This window comes from Benincasa hispida, chromosome 12 (genome assembly GCF_027475165.1).
Source record: "Benincasa hispida cultivar pf3 chromosome 12, pf3_genome.v1.1, whole genome shotgun sequence".
NCBI classification, from domain to species: domain Eukaryota; kingdom Viridiplantae; phylum Streptophyta; class Magnoliopsida; order Cucurbitales; family Cucurbitaceae; genus Benincasa; species Benincasa hispida.
Window position 1 is genome coordinate 74,531,333 of NC_143489.1, and position 16,465 is coordinate 74,547,797.

The window sequence follows — 16,465 nt, forward strand, 5'->3', positions numbered from 1 at the left end:
TAAAATACAGATAGTTTTCACGTGATGAAGATTTTAATGTTCAAGAGTTGAGTAAGGGATAGTCTGGGTTTTTCGACTTTGCGAAGGCTGTTTCTGTCTGAAAATCTCCTCAGCAATATGCTTTGATCCATTGTCCATTAACTTCAAATGTTCGATTGCCATCCTCAGTGATTAGTTCCACCACACCATGTGGGAATACCTCTTTGATGATGGGGCGACCGAACCAACGTGAGTTTAATTTTACTGGGAAGTGCCGCAATCTTGAGTTGAAGAGTAAGACCTTCTGCCCGATTTGGAGGTTTCTAGCGCAAATGCATTTATCATGCCAACGCTTGGTGCGCTCGTTATAAATCTTCGCTTTCTCATATATGCGTTGATCCTCCATTCTTCTAGCTCGACCAGCTGCAGTTTTCGCGCTTCTCCTGTTTTCTATAGATTGAAATTCAGTTTCTTGACCGCCCAAAATGCTTTATATTCTAGCTCCAACGGCAAGTGACACGTTTTGCCGAATATCAACGCATAAGGGGACTGATAACTTGTAGAAATACAAGTTATTTATGCGACCTTATCTAGATATTGCGGCCAAAAGTTAGTGAATATGCACCGATTGTATGAAAATTAGCCAAGAATTACAATAATTATAAATGTTTGCAATTACACCCATAAACACCATAAAGATGGAAGACAAGCCGAATTTTACTCTGTTTTGCACGAAACCAAGTCACCGCTAGCGCTCAAGGCTCACGAGAAACTGATCAACGCATCTCTGTCACATTGCGCCCGTCAATCAACAATAAAGAGGCAATTACCGCAATGATGCAACAGTTGATCCAGAGTTGACTTTCAATCGCATGCGGAAATAAAAACAACAATGCATGCAAACTCACGATCGAAAGATGCAACTGGGCAACGCAAAAGCGGAGGATTAAGACACGTGTACAACTAACGGTTATGCAGAATTGATGGTCTGATTGCATATAGAAGGAATAATATCCCTCTATCTTTGAAATTACCATAACTATCAGTGGGGACCATAAGGCCGGAGTCAAAGACCGACACCTATAAATACCCCATAGATTTCAGAGAAAAGGTATGCTACTTGATACGGGGCTAAGTGCAGCTAAATTGTTGAGAGAAAAGGCTGAGCTAAGTGCTTAAGTGAAGAAATCCAGGAAGACGACGAGATAAGGCCGAGAGGTGAATCTCAGATCATGAGAATACAGCTTGGCATTAAGTTGGAGTCACACAGGGCAACCTACCTGCCATACGCCGATCGGAAGCTCTATGCATAGATCTCTACTACCGGTGGAGCAAGCCTGAGAGGGAAGCTCTTCCTACCATTAAATCCATCCTATTCGGCAAGCAGATCTCCATCGAATCTGTGCCAAGACATTGGCACTCGTTTGTATCTTTTCTATTTCTTCATCCTTGTATTTCACTGTCTCTTTATCTCTTCATTCACACACCATGTATCAAACACTTAATAGAGATATTAAATGTTTCGATAGCTTTCATATTCCATTCTCTGTCCATTTCTATTCACCCGTTAATCACTTTCTCCATGATGTTTTCTTAATTCCCTGATAGTTAATATGAATTAACCAAGGACTTAATCTACGTTAAAGATATAAAATGCGTTTAGCTAAGGCATGCTAGACGACATCTTCACCTGTGAAAGCAGAAGTGAAGATGCCATTCTGATCTATCGAGAGAAGGTCAAAAGAATGCGTTAACTAAAGCGAGTAGTACTTCTAGACATGGAAGCAACCTTGCGTTTATTACGTTAGTCTCTGTTTCACCACAGACATGTGGGAGCGCGGTCGATCACTGAAAGGTGTACATCAAAAGAAGAGCGGAACAGTATTTATAGCTTCAACGCAATTGAGAATTTGCACTGTTTATATTAATTGTCTTTTTCTTTCTATTCTATTCATAAGACTTATCGCCGCATTCCACGTTCTTTGCATAACCTTCGCAGCCAGCCTTGACCCCAACATCTTGTATCATGAGCCTATATCTTATATCATCTAGCTTAGATTTAGTGTATTTCATTTTATTATCCCATTTTTACTGCTTTACTTGATCACAATTTTAATACTTGTGACAACTTGTAGAAATACAAGTTATTTATGCCACCTTATCTAGATATTGCGACCAAAAGTTAGTAAATATGCACCTATTGTATGAAAATTAGCCTATCATTACATAATTATAAATGTTTGCAGTTACACCCACTAACACCATAAAGATTGAAGACAAGTTGAATTTTACTCTATTTTGCAGGAGACCAAGTTACCGCTTGTGCTCAAGGCTCACGAGAAACTAATCAACACATCTCTGTCACATTGTGCCCGTCAATCAACAATGAAGAGACGATTACCGCAATGACGGCACAATGCGACAATCGATCCTAAGCTGTGTTGCAACCACATGTGGTAATAAAAAAAACACCGTATGCGAACCCATAATCGAAAGATGCAGCCGAGCAATGCAAAAACGAAGGATTGAGACACGTGTAACTAACGGTTGTGCATAATTGACGGTCTGATTGCATAACAGAAGGAATAATATCCCTCCATCTTGGGAATTGCCATAACAATCAGTGGGGACCACAAGGCCAGAGTCAAAGACTGCACCTATAAATACCCCATAGATTTCAGAGAAAAAATATGCTACTTGATACGGGGTAAGTGCTCAAAACTATTGCGAGAAAAGGCTGAGCTGAGTGCTTAAGTCAAGAAATCCGAGAAGAAGATGAGATAAGACCGAGAGGTAAATCTCAGATCTAATCTACCAAACACCCGATTGAAAGCTCTATTGAAAGCTCTGTGCTACCAGTGGAGTAAGCCTGAGAGGGAAGCTCTTCCTACCATCAAATTCATCCTATTCGGCAAACAGATCTCCATCGAATCAGTGCCAAGATATTGGCACTTGTTTGTATCTGTTCTATCTCTTTCATCGTTGTATTTCATTGATTCTTTACCTCTGCATTCACACCATGTATCAAACGCTTAATAGAGATATTAAATGTTTCAATAGCTTTCATTTACCATTTTCTGTCTATTTCCGTTCACCCATCAATCACTTTCTTCATGATGTCTTCTTAATTTCCTGATAAGCAATATGAATTAACCAAGTACTTAATCTGTGTTAAAGATACAAAATGCGTTTAGCTAAGGCATGCTAGACGACATCTTCACCTGTGAGAGCAAAAGTGAAGATGCCATTCCGACTTATCGAGAGAAGGTTAGATGAATGCGTTAACTAAAGTGAGTAGTACATCCAGACATGGAAGCAACCTTGTGTTCATTACAATATTCTCCATTTCACCACATACATGTGGGAGCGCGACTGATCACTGAAAGGTGTACGCCAAGAGAAGAGCAGAACAACATTTGTAGCTTCAACACATTTGAGAACTTGTGTTGTTATATTCTTTGTCTTTATCTTTCTATTTTGTTCATAAGACTTGCTGCCGCATTCCACGTTCTTTGCATAACTTTCACAGCCAGCTTGACCCAAACATCTTGTAACATGAAGCTTGTATCTTATATCATCTAGCTTAGGTTTTCTGTATTTTTATTTTATTATCGCACCTTTACTGCTTTACTCTAATTTATTGCAATTTATATACTTGTACAAACCAAACTTTTAAAGATTGAAAACCTGGTCGCATATATCATGAACATACCACAATAACCTAAATCAGTCCCCGTGTTCGACCTCAGATCACACCGAGAAACGTGCGGTGGAATTACACTTGGTTCCATCGTAAGGAAACTTGTTATAACACATGGCATACTACGTGAACATCCATAATTGACGCATATCTAGTGGTAGTATCGCATCATTTCGAGCATAGAACAACATCAATCATACATCTCAGTGTTAGCATATATAAAACGGTCAACAAGTCTGGAGAAGCGAGGCAACACTCTGGTCTTCACTAATTCGGATTGCAGACCAAGTAATTCGCAAGGTATGCCACCCTGTGACCAACTATTCGCATATGATACCTCTTACAGTACCTCGTCTCTGGAGACATCATTAAAACATTACATTGAAAAGAGCGAGGCAATGAGACAATCGCAAGTTGACTCTCTTAAAGAATTAGAAGATCAGATAGATCAGCTTGCGAGGGAATTAAAGAAGAAAGCGCCTAGTACGCAGCATGAAAACTCCGGAGTGCTGGGGCCAAGAGGAAAAGAACAATGTCATGCAGTGACATTGAGGAGTGGCAGAACGACAGCCCCTATTATGCTAAAAGTACCAGATGTGGTAACAAAAGTACCAGTAAATTTGACTATTGATGATGACCAGTTACTTAATAATGGAAGCAGCACCAGTTCAGAAGTAAGACCATCTACAAAAGATGAAGCTCCTCAAGACGTGAATTCTCAATCAACGCAACCTCCAACCAATGACACACAACAAGTACAGGACCTCATCCAACAGCAAAGTGAACAAGAAACACGGCGAGATCCTCCACCTTTCCCGTCCAGGCTGAAAAAGAAAGACGAGAGCAAGTAATTTTAGAGGTTTCTGGACGTTCTTCGACAGCTACACATTAATATTCTTCTGATAGAAGCATTAGAGCAGATGCCGAGTTATGTGAAATTTCTCAAGGATATTCTCCCCAACAAGAGAAAGATTGGGGAAAATGAAATAGTTGCCCTAACATATGAGTGTAGCGCTCTGTTTCAAAATACTCTCTCTACTAAAATGGACCCTGGGAATTTTACATTGCCCTGCACCATAGGAGGGAAGATGGTCGAAAACGCGTTGTGTGATTTAGGAGCAAGCATAAACTTAATGCCCTTGTCAATTTTTAAAAAGAAAGATATCGACAAAGCAAGGCAACCACGATCACATTATAGCTAGTCGATAGATCGATAAAGCTTCTTGAGGGCAAGATAGAAGATGTTCTCGTGCAAGTGGACAAGTTTATCTTCCCAGCAAACTTTGTCATATTGGATCATGAGGATGATAGAGAGATTCCTATCATCTTGGGACGCCCATTTCTCGCCACAAGGCGAGCATTAATCGATGTGTAGAAAGGAGAATTGACCATCTGGGTCGATGATCAAGAAGTAAAATTCAACGTACTCAATGCATTGAAGTACCCAGGAGACATAGAGAACTGCCAAAATATCGGGGAGCTGTGGGGAGAATAGTAGCACGAACCCCTGAAGGAAATGGAAGAGGAGGCTTTTGAAGTCGGCGTAATGTTGGAGGAGGACTTCGCTGCAATTCATGTTGAATCTAATTTTGAACTGCTCAAGTTATCTGAACGGACATTGTAGCGCATTAAGCCATCTTTAGAAGAGCCACCTGTGTTAGAGTTAAAGCCGTTGCCAGTACACCTAAAGTATGCTTACTTAGGAAGTAACGACACGTTACGGGTTATCATTTCTGCATCACTGAGTAAAGAGAAAGAAGATGCTCTCAAACGGATCCTAAGAAATAATGCAAAAGCATTAGGATGGACCTCTTCAGACATTCGAGGAATCAGTCCCTCGTATTGTATGCACAAGATCCGCCTAGAAGAAGGAAAGAATGGATCAGTAGAAAGGCAACGCCGCTTGAACCCTGCCATGAAGGAGGTTGTAAAGAAGGAAATAGTAAAGTGGCTAAATGCAGGTGTCATCTACCCGATATCTGATAGCAGTTGGGTGAGCCCAGTGCAATGTGTTTCGAAAAAAGGAGGGATGATAGTCATCACTAATGACAAGAATGAATTGGTTCCCACAAGGACAACTATAGGGTGGAGAATCTGCATGGATTATCGCATGCTGAATTTGGCCACTAAAAAGGACCACTTTCCACCCTCGTTCATTGATCAGATGTTAGACAGACTTACGGGGAATGGATTTTTCTACTTTCTTGATGGCTATTCACGGTATAACCAAATAGCAATTGCGCCGGAGGACCAAGACAAGACAATCTTTACGTGCCCATTTGGTACGTTTGCATTCCAATGCATGCCATTTGGACTCTGTAATGCACCAGGCACTTTTGAATGATGCATGATGTCAATATTTTTAGATTACTTGGAGGAGTCAGTCGAGGTATTCATGGATGATTTCTCAGTCTTCGGCAGTAATTATGACTCCTGTTTGTCTAACCTTGAAAAAGTTTTGAAGAGATGCATGGCAAAAAATCTTGTTTTGAACTGGGAAAAATGTCACTTTATGGTGGAAGAAGGAATAGTTATGGGTCACAAAATCTCCAAGGCAAGATTGGAAGTTGATCAGACGAAAATCGATGCAATTTTCAAATTACCCCCATCTGTGAACGTAAAAACACTTAGAAGCTTTCTGGGACACGCAGGGTTTTATAGAAGATTTATTCGCAACTTCTCCCAGATCGCAAGACCCCTAAGTGCATTTCTTGAAGCTGATCGCGAGTATAATTTTGATGACGCTTGCACCAAAGCATTTAACACATTGAAAGATGCACTCATCTCCACACCCATTTTGATTGCGCCCGATTGGACGCAACCATTCGCACTGATGTGCAATGCCAGCAAATATGCTGTGGGCGCAGTTTTGAGTCAGCACAAGGATAAGGTGTTGCATCCAATTTATTATGTGACCAAAACATTGAACGACGCACAGGAGAACTATATGACAACAGAAAAGGAAATGCTCGCAGTGGTATTTGCACTGGAGAAGTTCCGACAGTATTTAATCGGGACGAACGTGGTGGTGTATACGGATCACTCTGTGAGTAAGTATTTAATGACGAAAAAGGATGCAAAACCGATACGGTGGGTGTTTCTCTTGCAAGAGTTCGACCTATAAATCAAAGACTGGAAGAGCACCGAGAACCAAGTTGTGAATCATTTGTCAAGATTGGAAAACTGCGAGGTTCAAGGGACAGAAAAAGATATTGAGGAAAGATTCCCCGATGAGCTATTGATGGCAGTAGACATTGATATTCCCTGGTATGCAGACATAGTAAACTTCATAGTTTACGGTCAACTACCATATGATTATACATACCAGTAGAAGAAGAAGCTAAGACATAACGCCAAATTTTATTTCTGGGACGATCCCTTCCTATTTCGACAAGGACCTGATCATATAATACGTCGATGTGTTCCTGAGTATGAAGCCAAGCAGGTTTTAGAGCTCTATCATGAGTCCCCATATGAAGGACATTTTGGGGGGCAAAGAACCGCAGAAAAAGACTTACAGTGCGGCTGCTTTTCGACAACACTGTTTAAGGATGCCTATGACCATGTCGTGCAATGCGATAAGTGTCAAAGGATGGGGAATATGTCTAAAAGAAATGAAATGTCATTGACGTCAATCTTAGAAGTTGAATTATTTGATGTTTGAGAGAATTGACTTCATGGGCCCGTTTCCACTATCAGAAGGTCATCAATATATTCTGGTTGTGGTTGATTATGTATCGAAATGGGTTAAGGCCATCGCATGTGCCAAGAATGACGCGACCACTGTGGCAAAGTTTCTGAAGAACATTTTTGCACGATATGGGACTCATCGGGTCTTAATCAGTGATAAGGGCTCTCACTTTATCAACCGCATAATCTGTTGACTAAATTCAACGTTAGCCATCGAGTTGCAACTGCTTATCACCCGCAGACTAATGGACAGGTAGAGATTTCGAAACTATCTTGGAAAAGGTAGTTAATTCTACCAGGAGGGATTGGTCACCCAAGCTTGATGAAGCACTATGGGCTTATAAGATCGCCTACAAAACACCAATTGGTGTGTCTCCATACGCCCTGGTCTTCGGAAAAGCTTGTCATTTGCACCTTAAGTTGGAACATATGGCGATGTGGGCATGCAAGAAGCTGAAGTTTGATTTAGTCAGTGCGGGGAAAGTCCGGAAGCTACAATTGAATAAGTTGGTCGAATGGCGAAGGGATGCCTATGAAAATGCTAAGATATACAAGGAGAAAACAAAGAAATGGCATGATGACCGCATAAACGAACGACATTCACCGAAGGTCAACAGGTATTATTATACAACGCGCATTTGCGATTGTTTCCAGGAAAGTTGAAGTCTTGCTAGTTTGGGCCATTCCGAATGAAGACAATCTTTCCTCATGACGCAGTGGAACTAACAACTTTAGACGGGAGCAGCACATTCAAAGTCAATGGTCAGTGGATCAAGCCTTATTATGGAGGCGACTTCGATCGGCGCATGGACACCATTGACTTGGGCAAGCAGGATAAACCGCTTGCAGGGAAAGCGATTGCGGTAACTTTAAAAACTTCTTTCAATCGACCTTCCTATTTATGTTTACTTGCTTTCTTTACAACTTTCTTTTACTGTTTTCTAAATTCTGTCAATTACTGTCTAGTAGAATCAGTCTTTAATATTTTTGTATTTCCTTCCAATTTAATTTCGCATGTATCTCCATATCTTAAATTTAGTAGCACCGGTCATATAATTGTTGTGAATGATTGGATAAATCACCATAAGGTCTTTTCGACTGGCATTTTTTATGAATTAAGAAGACAGGAAAGTAAACTATGAGAGGATGGGTGTAATAAGTAAGCGACGCTGTGCATCCAGTACACCCAAATGCATTGGGGTGAGGGGTGTGTTGCGCATGTATATGTCTTTTGCCCGTCCTTAGTTAAATGCACCATGTTGAGATAGCCTCCAGAAATGTATTTAGTTAAGGGTTGTGTTGCGTGGATGTATGCGTGTTTCCCATCCTCGGTAAAAACGTATCTGCGTTTATTGGAAGTATGGTGTGAATTCTGAATCATGCACCCTTCTGAATCAAATTTGTAAAGTGATCAAATTCTTTGACTCTTGTACAGACAATAGAAAATTTTTGTAATGCGTTCATTTGTAATTTATTTGTATACTTTGTTAATAGTCAATACAATTAGAGTATATATTCACTCCACTTTTTACCTGTGCCACTTTCTTTATCTTCCTTTGCTAATTTTTGTGACGTTCTAAATCTCTTATTTTTATGATCTTCATTGCGTTGCTAAGATGTATTATATGTTTCTACTTAGAAAAATTTCCCATAGTTAGTGAATTCTAACTAACACTTAGTTAATTCTTAGTTTAGCAGTACTTTACCCTTTATCTTTCAAAGTTCTGCTCAAACCTTCTTTTAGAAATTTTCTTTTAAGTTTTATCTAGTCTCTCCAAACAACACAATGAGAACCTTGCTCATCTTTAAATTTAGGGGTGGGAAGGTCTGAGCAGATGAGATCAAGATTATGTTGTGTTTAAGAAAATGTGTCCATTTTCATTTAATTAATTAATTTTTTTTTTTTTGTGAAACTCCAATATCAGCAGAAAGGAAAGCCTTAAAACTATCCCAACTTGATAAGAGTTTAGTTGTGAAAAGAGTCAGCTTGTAGTTGGATGTTGACACCCATAGGAGCAAGCCAGAATGAAGGTGGGTTTCCAAGAACAACGCAGTATGAAAAAAAAAAAAAAGCAAACAAAAACAAAAATAAAAAAATGCAAGAGACAACTCCTCTGATGACACCCATGGGGATAAGCCAAAACGAAGAGTGTAACCATGACCAACAATCTTTAAATAAAGAAATGACGCAAAATTTTTTTTGCTCATTGCATGTAGATACATCAAGTTGTTTTGACAAAGAAGAGATAAACATTCTATTTTGAAAACTAGAAAAGCTTCTTTGAGCAGAATTTTATCATATAGAAGAATAAAGTAGGGCTTGCTAAGAATTAGCAAGGATAGAAGGAAATTGCGATGTCAAGCAATGTGCCTAAGTGTAACACTCGGAGTAACCAATCATCGCAAAAATAGAGGATAGGAATTGAGCATGATTGTCTTAGTAGAAGATATGCTTGAGGACAAGCATATATCTAAATTTGGGGGTGTGATAACTTGTAGAAATACAAGTTATTTATGCCACCTTCTCTAGATATTGCGTCCAAAAGTTAGTAAATATGCACCTATTGTATGAAAATTAGTCTAGTATTACAATAATTATAAATGTTTGCAATTACACCCACTAACACAATAAAGATGGAAGACAAGCTAAATTTTACTCTATTTTGCAGGAGACCAAGTCACCGCTCGGGCCCAAGGTTCACGAGAAACAGATCAATGCATCTCGGTCACCTTGCGCCCGTCAATCAACACTGAACAGACGATTACCACAATGACGGCGCAATGCGACAGTCGATCCAAAGCTGTGTTGCAACCGCATGCGATAATAAAAACAACACCGCATGCGAACCCATGATCAAAAGATGCAGCTGAGCAACGCAAAAGCGGAGGATTGAGACACATGTATAACTAACGGTTGTGCATAATTGACGGTCTGATTGCATCTTTCTGGCAAGCAGATCTTCCTACCATCAAATCAATCCTATCCGGCAATCAGATCTCTATCGAATCAGTGCCAAGACATTGGCACTTGTTTGTATCTGTTCTATCTCTTTCATCGTTGTATTTCATGTTTCCTTTATCTTTTCATTCACACACCATGTATGAAATGCTTAATAGACGTATTAAATGTTTCGATAGCTTTCATTTACCATCTTCTGTGTATTTCTGTTCACCCGTCAATCACTTTATTCATGATATGTTCTTAATTCCCTGATAAGAAATATGAATTAACCAAGAACTTAATCTGTGTTAAAGATATAAAATTCATTTTGCTAAGGCATGCTAGGCGGCATCTTCACCTGTGAGAGCAGAAGTGAAGATGCCATTCCGACCTATCGAGAGAAGGTCAGAAGAATGCATTAACTAAAGCGAGTAGTACTTACAGACATGGAAGCAATCTTGCGTTCATTACGCTAGTCTCTGTTTCACAACAGACATGTGGGAGCACGACTAATCACTGAAAGGTGTACGCCAAGAGAAGAGTGGAACAATATTTGTAGCTTCAACGCAATTGAGAACTTGCGTTGTTATATTCGTTGTCTTTGTCTTTCTATTCTGTTCATAAGACTTGACCCTAACATCTGGTAATTTTTCCTTACCTGGCGTGACCCTAAAAAATATAAGATTGTATCTATTCCCTTACACCTTGAAGGACGAGGCTAAGAGGTAGGCTTACTCACTTGAGCCAAATGAAATCACTTCATGGGATTAACTGGTAGAGCAGTTCATGAAGAAGTTCTTCCCACCTGCCGTCAACGCAAGGCGACGAAAGGATGTGGTGAACTTCGAATAGATGGAGAATGAGACCCTAAGCACCGCTTGGGTGCTATTTAGGAGACTGGTGAAAAACTACCCGCATATCGGGATCCCCGATTGCATCTTGATGGAAACGTTTTATAATGGCTTGAACAAAGCAACGCAGACTGTTGCTGATGCCTTCGCGGCAGGAGGTTTTATGGATAAGACAAACACAAAGGCTAAAGTCATCCTTGACCGCATCTCGTAGAATATGGATGACTATATCGATGATGGATATGGAGACCAAGGCGCCGAGAGAAGGAAAAGTGAAACAACCATTGTCCTTGCGGAGATAATGACCACATTGGCTGAACAAATGGCTGCGGTGACCTCGATCCTCCAGTCAATGGCAATCAGCCAAGGAGCCATTGCTTCACAATCAGCGCAACCCACTACACCGGCTCAAGTGGCCGCAATCAGTTGCGTCAATTATGGAGGGGCTCACAGAGCTGACATGTGCTCATTGAACCTTCAACAAGTGTGTGCTATCTAGAAGAACCCCTTTAGCAATACCTATAATCCGGGTTGGAGGAGCCATCCTAACTTTGGTTGGGGATGCAATCCCAATCACGGGGGGCCAGTTAATCATCAAGGGGGGCTAGTTAATCATCAAGGGGGCAGTAGAGGGAATCAGCCTTTTCACCATAATCAAGGGCATCAAGACCGCACAACCAGAAACCATCATCATCTAACACCTCGGAAAGCTCGTTAGAGACGCTGTTGAAGTAATATATGGAGAAAAACGATGCAGTGATGCAAGCGCAAGCGTCTTCAATAAGGAATCTGGAGATCCAAGTGGGCTAGCTCGCCTCTGAGCTAAGAAGTCGAACACCAGGAACATTGCCCAACAATTCAGAAGCCCCGAGATCTACAAGAAAAGAGCAATGTCCTTAAGACATTGAGTAGGGAAGCTTGATCACCTACGGAGATGTGGATTGCGATCACTTATGACAACGCAATTTTCGGTCCATATCTTAATACTATGTTTAATGCTTTATTGAATTCCTATCTCTTTGAATTTTTAATTTTGTCTTCATTTCTTCATTTAATTTTGACTTTATGAATTTATTTCTTTGCATTTAATTTTGTCTCGTCTTTAATTCCTTGACTTTTTTTGTAATTAATGCGTTGAGCTTTAAATGGTGAATGATTGAGTAATAAAGAGAGAATTTATTGCCGCAAGTTATTGCACTTGCATTGATAAAAAAATTTTATAATAAAAATAATAAAACAATTAACAACAGGTATGCAAGGTGACAATGGACGCATCTCAAACCAATAACGAATGCTTGAGAGACATAGTCAACGGCTAATAGAATATAGTGATTACCGTTTGAAGGAAAGAATGGTCCCATGAAATCAATCCCTCATACGTTGAATAATTCCAGCTCCATGATAGTATTCATCGGCATTGCGTTTTTCCATGAAATGTTGCCAGTGCATTGACACCGATCACAATTCATTATGTAGTCAGCAGCATCCTTGAATAATGAAGGCCAAAAGAATCCACTATGCAAAACTTTGGTTGCAGTACGTTGTCCTCCAAAGTGCCCTCCATATGGCGAATCGTGGCACCGTGACAATATGCATTGTTGACCAGCATCTGGGATGCATAATCGAATGATTTGGTCTGCACCTCTTTAATACAGATTCGGCTCATCCCAATAATAGTGTCTACATTCATTCTTGAGCTTCTTCTGTTGATGGTAGGTGTAATCGTTAGGAAATTGTTCACAGACCAAATAATTAACGATGTTCGCATACCAGGGAAGTTCTTCTATGCGAAACAACTGCTCGTCCAGGAACACGACACTCACTTCAGATTCATTGCAGTCAACCTCAGGATTTTTCAGTCTGGACAAGTGATCCGCAACTTGATTCTCTGTCCCTTTTCGATGAATTATCTCGATATCAAATTCTTGAAGGAGAAGAACCCAACTGATCAATCTCGGCTTTGCATCCCTCTTTGTCATTAAATTTTTGATTGCCGAGTGATCAGTATGAATGAGTACCTTGGTTCCCAATGAGTATGCCCGAAATTTTTCTAACGCAAGGATCACAACCAGGAGCTCTTTTTCATTGGTGGTAAAATTAATTTGAGCAGGGTTTAGAGTTTACTCTCATATGCGATGAAATGCAAAATTGTTTTCTTCTTTTGGGCTAGTGCGACACCTATCGTATACCCACTTGCGTCGTACATGATTTCGAATGGCAGTGTCCAATCCAGTGCAAGTAAGATGGGTGCGGTAATCAGTGTATCCTTTAAAATTTGAAATGCGTCGAGGCAATTGTTGTCAAATTTAAACTTTCTATCTACCTCTAGTAACGCACTCAATGGTCTTGCTATCTTAGAAAAGTCTTTAACGAATAGTCTAGAGAATCCAACATGCCTTAGGAAGCTTCATACTGCCTTCACGTTGGTTGGAGGGGGAAGCTTTTCAATTGCATCAATCTTTGCTTTGTCCACCTCTAACCCTTCTCGAGAGACCTTGTGTCCCAACACTATACCCTCTGTCACCATGAAGTGACATTTTTCCCAGTTAAGCACCAGGTTCGTCTCTTCACATCTTTTCAGAATTTTCTCCAAATTGGCCAGGCAGACTTCATAAGTGTTCCCATAAACGGAGAAGTCATCCATAAATATTTCTACTAAGTCCTTGAGATAATCTGAAAAGATTGCCATCTTGCACCTTAGAAACGTGTTTGGTGCATTGCAGAGGCCGAACGACATGCGGTGGAAAGCGAATGTCCCATATGGGCAAGTGAATTTGGTCTTGTCTTGGTCTTCAGAAGCTATCATGATCTGGTTGTACCTGGCGTATCCATCCAAGAAACAGTAAAAATCATTCCCTGCCAATTTGTCCAGCATTTGATCGATGAATTGCAGAGGGAAATGATCCTTCTTTGTGGCCGCATTCAATTTGCGGTAATCTATACATATGTGCCATCCAGTGATGGTTCTTTGTGGTATTATATCATTGTTCTCATTGAGAACTACCATCATTTCACCCTTCTTCGGCACACATTGCACGGGGCTGACCCACGTGCTATCTGCAATGGGATAGATAATGCCTGCATCCAGCCATTTGATAATCTCCTTTTTGACGACCTCTTTCATCGCAGGGTTAAGTCTACGTTGATTCTCAATGGTTCCTTTGTGGTTGTCCTCACGGCGAATGTGGTGCATGCTATACGCGGGGCTAATTCCTCTGATATCAGCAAGCGTCCAGCCGATTGCTCGCACATGCTTTTTGAGAATGCTCATCAACGCATTCTCTTGATCTGGGTTAAGTGTGGAGGAAAGTATCATTGGCAGCTTCTCATTCTGCCCCAGAAATGCATACTTCAGATGTGTTGGTAGGGTTTTTAGTTCAAGGGTTGGTGGCTCCATGAAAGAAGGTTGCATTATTTTTATTTCTTCCTTCGGCTCTTCTACTGGCGTTGTGATTGATCCTTCTTCTTTGTTTGTTTTGCTATGATAGCATTGTAGGCAGCTACGGATGCATCGACATCCTCTTCTTCATACTCTTCATCAGGCTTTTCTTCTTCAATCAAATTCATGTCATCATCCGAATCTTGTAGGTCTTCCTCATCAGGAAATTTCATGGCACGAATTATATTAAATTTGAGCTTCTGTCCATTTATGCTCAAAGTGATCTCGCCCTTGTGCACATCAATTTGAGCATGACCCGTTGATAGGAAAGGTCACCCTAAAATGATGGGCACATCTTTATCGACCTCATAATCTAGGATTATGAAGTTAGCTGGCAAAATAAATTTATCAATCGTGATCAGCACGTCCTTCACCTTACCTTCTTGATGAACCAGAGATCTGTTGGCCAGTTGGAGAGTCACAGATGTGGGCACAAGTTGCCCCACATTTAGTTGTCGAAAGATTGATAGTGGCATCAAATTTATGTTGGCCTCCAAGTCACACAGGGCTTGCCCAATATAGAGTCCTCCTATGGAGCGAGGAATAGTGAAGCTCCCAGGATTGCTCATCATTGGTGGGATAATAGATTTGGAACTTTGCGTTAATGCCACCGTGGCAAATTTTCCAGCACCTCTTTTCTTAGTTACCATGTCCTTCAGAAACTTGGCATTGGCAGACATTTCCTCAATCGCTTCACTGAAAGGAATGTTAACATGTAATTGTTTTAACATAGATAAGAAGCGTTGGTACTGTACCTCTTCGTTTTTCTTCTTCTTTAGCCTCTGAGGGAAAAGTGTTAACTGGACTTTCACGGTTCTCGTTTCATTTGACTTTGAGGTTGATGAAACCTCAGGTTTTACTGCTTCATTTTCTTTTTCCTCTTCTTGCGTTGCCACAATCTCAGGTTCAGCTACGATGGAGGTTGATCTATTCTGCTCCTTCTTTTCTCTTTCCACAGTCTTTCCACTACGCAGTGTCACAACCTGACATTGCTTCTTACCTGAACCCCCTGGGTTGCGTGGAAGCTCGGTTGAACTTGGCAGCGCCCCTTGCGGTCTACTTTTGAGATCATTCGGAATCTGGCCCATTTGCAATTCAAGGTTGTGGATGGACGTAACCTGGCTTTGAAGCACCGTCTCATTTTTCAATATATATTGCTTCAATAGGCCTTCTAGGGAAGAAGATTGCGGTGGTTGTTGTGAGCTACTTGCTTGGTTGCTCTTTCGACTGTTGCTTCGTTGAAAAAACCTTGGTGGTCCTTCTTTTTGTGCCACAGATTGAAAATTTTATTGTTGATTCTTCCAAGCAAAATTTGGATGGTTTTTCCACTCGGGGTTGTAGGTGTTAGAAAAGGGGTTGTATTTTACAAAATATACAGACTGTGGATTTTGTGGACAATCCTCCATCGCATGCCCATCACCGCAAGTCGTACACCTTGCGCTATTTTGACTTATTATGTTGATTTGCCCACCTTGCGGTGTTGGGCTGCTGATCGTCATTCCTTGAATCAAATTCATCATTGCGGTAATTTGGTTTTGCAATGAAACAATAACACCATTATTTGCATCAGAATCTTTGAGTCTTAATCTCTGGTCGCTCTCCCTCTAGTCTTCATGATTCTTTGAGATGCAATCCAGGATATTCTTCGCATCATCATAAGTCTTGTCAAGCAAACCACCAGCTGCTATCGCATTGGTAGCGGTCTGTGAAGTAGGATTCAAGCCGTGGTAGAAAATTTCCATTTGAAGGCAATCTGGCAACCCGTTATGTGGACAATCTTGGACCAACCTTTTAAACCTCACCTAGGCATCGCTGAGTGATTCGCCTATATCTTGTTCAAAATTAGTAATAAGCTTTCTCCGTCT

The 16,465-nt window shown here is 40.6% G+C and overlaps 1 non-coding gene across 1 annotated transcript; it reads left to right on the forward strand.

The window, feature by feature from the left end:
- The first annotated feature begins 16,358 nt into the window (after nt 1-16,358).
- On the forward strand, nt 16,359-16,465 carry LOC120068648 (small nucleolar RNA R71). The gene has a single exon (XR_005479284.1). It is a non-coding gene; the product is annotated as a small nucleolar RNA R71 (small nucleolar RNA).